The sequence below is a fragment of the Lutra lutra genome, chromosome 4 (assembly GCF_902655055.1).
Source record: "Lutra lutra chromosome 4, mLutLut1.2, whole genome shotgun sequence".
NCBI lineage: Eukaryota > Metazoa > Chordata > Mammalia > Carnivora > Mustelidae > Lutra > Lutra lutra.
In genome coordinates this window covers 87,137,252-87,143,403 of record NC_062281.1, presented here as the reverse complement: position 1 = coordinate 87,143,403, position 6,152 = coordinate 87,137,252, and the positions used below count along the sequence as shown (strand labels likewise).

At 38.8% G+C, this 6,152-nt stretch overlaps 1 non-coding gene across 1 annotated transcript; it reads left to right on the top strand.

The window, feature by feature from the left end:
* Positions 1 to 4,847: 4,847 nt before the first annotated feature.
* On the top strand, positions 4,848 to 5,072 carry LOC125099383 (small nucleolar RNA U3). The gene has a single exon (XR_007127145.1). It is a non-coding gene; the product is annotated as a small nucleolar RNA U3 (small nucleolar RNA).
* The last annotated feature ends 1,080 nt before the right edge of the window (positions 5,073 to 6,152 follow it).

Genomic DNA, 6,152 nt, shown 5'->3' with positions numbered 1-6,152 from the left:
AAAACAGTCTTAACATTTTGATGGAACCCCAAAAAACCCTGAACAGCCAAAGCAATCCTGAAAAAGAAATGCAAACCTGGAGGCTTCAGATTCCACACTTAAAGCTACAATACAAAGCTTCAGTCATCAAGACAGTATTGTACAGACACGAAAACAAACACATACATCAATGGAACAGAATAGAGACCCCAGAAATGGACCCACAACTACCTGGCCAGCTAATCTTTGGCCAAGCAGGAAAGACTATCCAGTGGAAAAAAAAGAGTCTCTTCAATAAATGCTGTTGGGAAAACTGGACAGCTACATGCAAAAGAATGAAACTGGAACACTTCTTAACACCATATACAAAAATAAATTCAAAATGGATGAAAAACCTAAACGTTAGACAGGAAACCATCAAGATCCTAGAGGAGAACACCTTGGTCATAGCTTCTTACTAGATGAGTCTCTGGAGGCCAGGAAGAAATAGCTTTAAAGAAGCCTATTTTCTCATATTGGTAGTATCTGACTTCCTCTGGAAGGAAAATCTGTCAAATATCTTCCCCTGAAAAGTGATGAAAATGAAGGCTCACAGAAGTTACATAACTTATGAAGTCACACAGGCATGAGTGTTTTGCAGCACTAATAAAAGTTCCTATAAGAGGGGCACCCACGTGGCTTAGTAAGTTGAGCATCCAACTCTTGAATTTGGCTCAAGTCAGGATCTCAGGGTCTCAAGCCTCAAGATCTCAAGATCTCAAGTCTCATGATCCTTTGCAGCTCTGTGCTAGGTGTGGATCCTGCTTTAGGTTTTCTCTCTCCCTTTTGATCAGCCCCTTCACTCTTCTCCCCCCACTCCCACCTGTATGCTCACTCTTGCTCTCTCTCAAAAGAAAAAAAATTATCATAACAATAATAGTTCACTGAGGGATATTGTGCTAAGCATTTTGCTAATCACTGTACATAGGTTATGGCATTTTATTTCATCATAATCACGTGAGGTCATATTATTGTGTATAAACAAAGAATAGGAATCCTGAGGAGAAACATTAAAATCATTTATTCAGCCATATTAAAAATTAACAAGATGAGATGAAACAGAAGTGCAAGTAAGTTATTGCTTTCTCTTTGAGAATAGTAAGAGAAACATGTTTTGTCTTTATCATGCGTTCATCCCATCTAATCCAACTCTATGTGACTTGCTTTGCTGGCAGAGCCCGTCTTCATTCTACTAAACCATTTCTAGTGATGGCTGGGCTCCTCCAAAGGCTCTCTGTAAAGGTTTTTGGTATCAGGACATGAGGTGGTCTGGAGGCAAGAACGACCCATCTTTCCCTTGGAACTGGTAGCTTCTTTCCCACCTCACTGAAGTTGGCATGATATCAAATGCCAGGAAGGGATAATTTCTCTTTAACTAGGTTGTCTAAAGTCTCACAACAGTGATCTACTGGGCTGAACTATCCTGAACTTTCTGGCTTCTTCTATTTTTTTTTTTTCATTGAGTACCAAAAAGTTCTTTCTTTTTTTCAATTTATTTTTTTTAATATATTTTCAGCATAACAGTATTCATTGTTTTTTGCACCACACCCAGTGCTCCATGCAATCTGTGCCCTCTCTAATACCCACCACCTGGTTCCCCCAACCTCCCACCCCCGCCACTTCAAACCCCTCAGATTTTTTTTCAGCGTCCACAGTCTCTCATGGTTCACCTCCCCTTTTAATTCTTTTTTTAAAATTCAAGTTCAATTAGTTAATATACAATGTATTATATGATTCAGGGGTACAGGTCTCTGATTCATCAGTCTTATATAATACCCAGAGCTCATTACAACACATAGCCTCCCTGATGTCTATCACCCACTTACCCCATCCCCTACCCATTTCTGTCCAGCAACCCTCAGTTGGTTTCTTATGAGGAAGAGTCTCTTATGGTTTGTTTCCCTCTCTGGCATCACCTCCATTATTTTTTTTCCTCTCTTCCCCTATGATCCTCTGTTTTGTTTATTAAATTCCACATATCTGTGAGATCATATGATAATGGTATTTCTCTGACTGACTTATATTGCTTAGCATCTACATTGTTGCAAATGGCAAGATTCCATTCTTAAAGGCTGTGTAATATTCCATCATATATATATATATATATATATATATATATATATATATATAATCTCACAGCTTCTTTATCCATTCATCTATTGATGGACATCTGGGCTCTTTCCATAGTTTGGCTGTTTTGGAAGTTGCATCTATAACCATTGCTGTGCAAGTATCCCTTTGGATCACTACATTTGCATCTATCATGTAAATACCCAGGAGTGCAATTGCTGGGTCATTCAGTAGCCCTATTTTCAGCTTTTGTTCCATACTGTTTTCCAGAGTGGCAGCACCAGCTTACATTCCCACTAACAGTGTAAGAGGGTTCCCCTTTCTCCACATCCTTGCCAACACCTGTCATTTCCTGACTTGTTAATTTTAACCTTTAAGCTGGTGCGAGGTGGTATCTCATTGAAGATTTGGTTTGTATTTTCCTGATGCCAAGTGATGTTGAACATCTTTTCATTTGTGTCTTGGCCATCTGGATGTCTTCTTTACAGAAATGTCTGTTTGCGTCTTCTGCCCATTTCTTGATTGGATTATTTGTTCTTTGGGTGTTCATTTTGGTAAGTTCTTTATGGCTTTTGGATACTAGCCCTTTATCTGATATTTGCAAGTATCTTCTCTCATTCTGTCAGTTTTCCTTGGATTTTGTTGGAACTTTCTGGTTCCTTATTAGGTGGTGAGATTATCTGTGAAACTGGAAGTTTCCAATAATAGCAATATGACAGAGGATTCATTTTTGTAAGGCAAGACAATCAGTCCCAACAATGAGCAAAAACAGGTAAATTTCACTTCCTTTCAAAGAAACGTTGAATGAGAAATTTGGGCTCTGACAGTTTTCAAAGTGGACTCTCAGGTGCCTGAGGCATACGTCTGCAAAGTTTTGTGTCTCTGCAGTCAACTGGAGGAAGTTAAAGTGGGGTCATATGGGCCAGGTCTCCTTCCATTTGAGAGTCTTCCACCTTTTCTCCTCTGTTGAAGAGACTGGGTTGAAAATATCCTCATTCTGCTATTCCTACTTTGCTGTTTTAGATGAAAGTTATACAACTCAGTGTTTCCTACTCATAAATTGATCATTATGTCAGAACAACCTGGGAGAGTTAGCACAAATGCAACCTCTTAGATCTGGTTTCTAGCAGTTCTGATTCAGCTGGCTTATGTGGGCTCTGGAATCCACTTATGAAAGTCAGGGGTTTAGTCAGTTTGGAAACTCCCTGAGATCAGGGATGTCCCTTACAGTTCTTGAGACTAATGATTTCATATATATTAAGACTTTTCATCTTCACAATTGACTTGTTAATGGAAGCTTCCCTTTTTCCTGGTTTGCAGATGAAGAAACTAAGGCACAGAGAGGACCCAGTTCCCCTGTGACTGGCCCAAGGATGCCTTGCTACGTGGGCTGGAGCCAGGTCTCAGGGAGAGTCCCCTTCTACACCAAACACCATGCCCACATTTTCAAATTCACTCTTAGAGCTTTCCGTGCAGGTGCTTCCTTTACCTAGACCTCATTTCTGCCCCAAACCTGCGGGATTAAATTTTTTCATTTGAAAAATTTCTTCATAACACGCTAAGAGCATCACGTTATAAACGCTGGCTGTTCATGTGAGACACCATGCTTAATAAAAATACATTTGGGCATCTGGGTGGTGCAGCTCATTGGGCATCTGCCTTCGGCTGGGGTCATGAACCCAGGATCCTGGGATCGAGTCACATATCGGGATCCCTGCTCAGCAGGAAGCCTGCTTCTCCCTCTGCCTGCCTCTCTCCCTGCCTGTGCTTGCTCTCTCTCTCTCTCTTTCTCTTTCTCTGATAAATAAATAAATAAATAAATAAAATCTTAAAAAAATATTTGCTTTCACATCTCCAATTAGTATCGATATATATTGCAAAGTGGGTTTTAGTATTAAATTATTTTTAAGTAGATGTTCATTCATTCCATTTACTTTCAGGGAAAGTCTTTCACTATTCGGGTGAAGTGTACCTGTAACTGTATTTTAAAAATCAAATAATTGATGGGTGCCTGGGTGGCTCAATAGGTGGAGTAGGCAACATTTGATATCAGAGTTGTGGGTTTGAGCTCCATGTTGGATGTAGAGATTACTTTGGAGGGCACATATTGTATGGAGCATTGGGTGTGATGCATAAACAATGAATTCTGTTATGCTGAAAAGAAATTTTAAAAAATCATTGGAAAAAAAGTTAAAAAATTGTATATGTGTATGGGGAAATTTTTTACTCAATAATCTCTCATATTCATATAATTACATTGTGTTTACTTACACCATAATGTAGTGCTTTAATTGTAGTAGATTTATGGTGAGCTTTGAATTAGTACATTTCTCCAATTTAAGTCTTCAAAGTCATCTTGTTATTCTAAGTACCTTGAATTCCATATAGATTTTAAAATTAGCTTGTAAATTTGCCCCCAAAGTGTCTTCTCCCATGTGAGTCAGAATAAAACTGATTTGGCATTCCAGCAATGTGGAGTCTTCTAATCTATGAATGGGATAGATTTTGTTCTATTTATTTAGATTGCCTTTAATTTATCCCAGCAATAGTTTCCAGAGGTCTTTGTTATATGTGTTCTTATGCATTTAAAGATGGTGGACATGAATCTCTGTTCTCTTTATTGAATTTCATTTCCTTTTTTAAAATGTCATTTTCTTAATGCTCATTGGTAGTGTGGAGAAATAGAGTAGATTATTCCATGAGTGTTATGGAGGTATAATTTAGCTACAGTAGACAACATCACTTTAAAGTGTACAATTAAGACTAAACTTTCAGGAATCATTTCTATGCTACTTACCAGAGAAGTTCCTCTGAAAGTGTACAGTACCCAAAACCATGAGGAGGAGGCCCAGTGTTCTCTCCAGAGTGTGAAACTGGCTTTAGGCATAGTTTCCACAACTGCCAACTGCCATCAGTGACTGTTCTTCTCCTCCTTTGGACATGAAAATTCATGTGCAGGGTGTTGTGTGGACATACTGTCTGAACACATAGGAGAGGAATGCCTGTTCACATGACTGGTAAATGTTTACCTGTGTCTCAGCTTTTCTCAGGAGTTGGGCCATTTTTCATTCCGAAAAGTGTAAGAAATGTTCAGTTCCTTTACATCCTCACCACATGTGTTTTCAGTCTTTGTAATTTTAGTCACAGGGATGGAGGTGTAACAGTAACCCACTGCAGTATTAATTGATCTTCTGGATGCCTGAGCGTGCTGTCCAAAACTGACCTCTGTGCTTCAGAGCCAAAATATAAGATGAAGACAGAGTTTGCAATAATGTGGAATGATAGCTTTCCAGGGCAAAGGAAGCTATAGCAGGGTAAGGTCCTCAAAACCTGGAAGCCCTTCCCCCAGAGGAAGGGGTAGGGAGGGTGCTTATGTGGAAATACAGGATCTAGCCAGCTTCCACAGAAATTGTGTGTCTGTTTCTGGCCTCCCCCATCATGTCTTAGGGTGGACCAAGTTCCTGAAACAGAAGGCTAAGAAGGAAGGAGGGAAGATTTGCAGAAGAGAAGAGAAGATCACTTGGTTTTAAATTGAGCCTCCTGGAGACATTAGTGAAGCCAATTTGATTTTTGTTCAACTCTATTCTTTCAGTGGTTTCAGGTGGAGCATCTTACAAGTGCTTCTGGCCATTTAGATATCATCTTTTGTGAAGTATTTCTTCTTCAGTCTTTTCAACAATTCTCCTATTGCATTGTCTTATCAGACACAAAACGTGTGAGAACATTACACTGAAAACTATAGAGCATTACTTTGAGAAATTAAAGAACTCAATACACGGAAAGATAAAATCTGTTGTGGATCGGAAGACTCATTATGATTTAGATGTCAATTCTTCCCGCAATGATCAACAGATCTCACACAATGCCAATCAACATTCCAGCAGATATTTTACTAAGCATTTATAAGCTAATCCAAATATGTATATGGAAATGCAAATGATCATGAAGTATGAAAACAATGTTGAAAAGATGAAATGGCAGACTTACATTGCCTATTCCAGAATTACTATAGAAATATGTTATGCAAATTAAAAGTGATTTGTTCTATTAATCTTCAGTTGTAA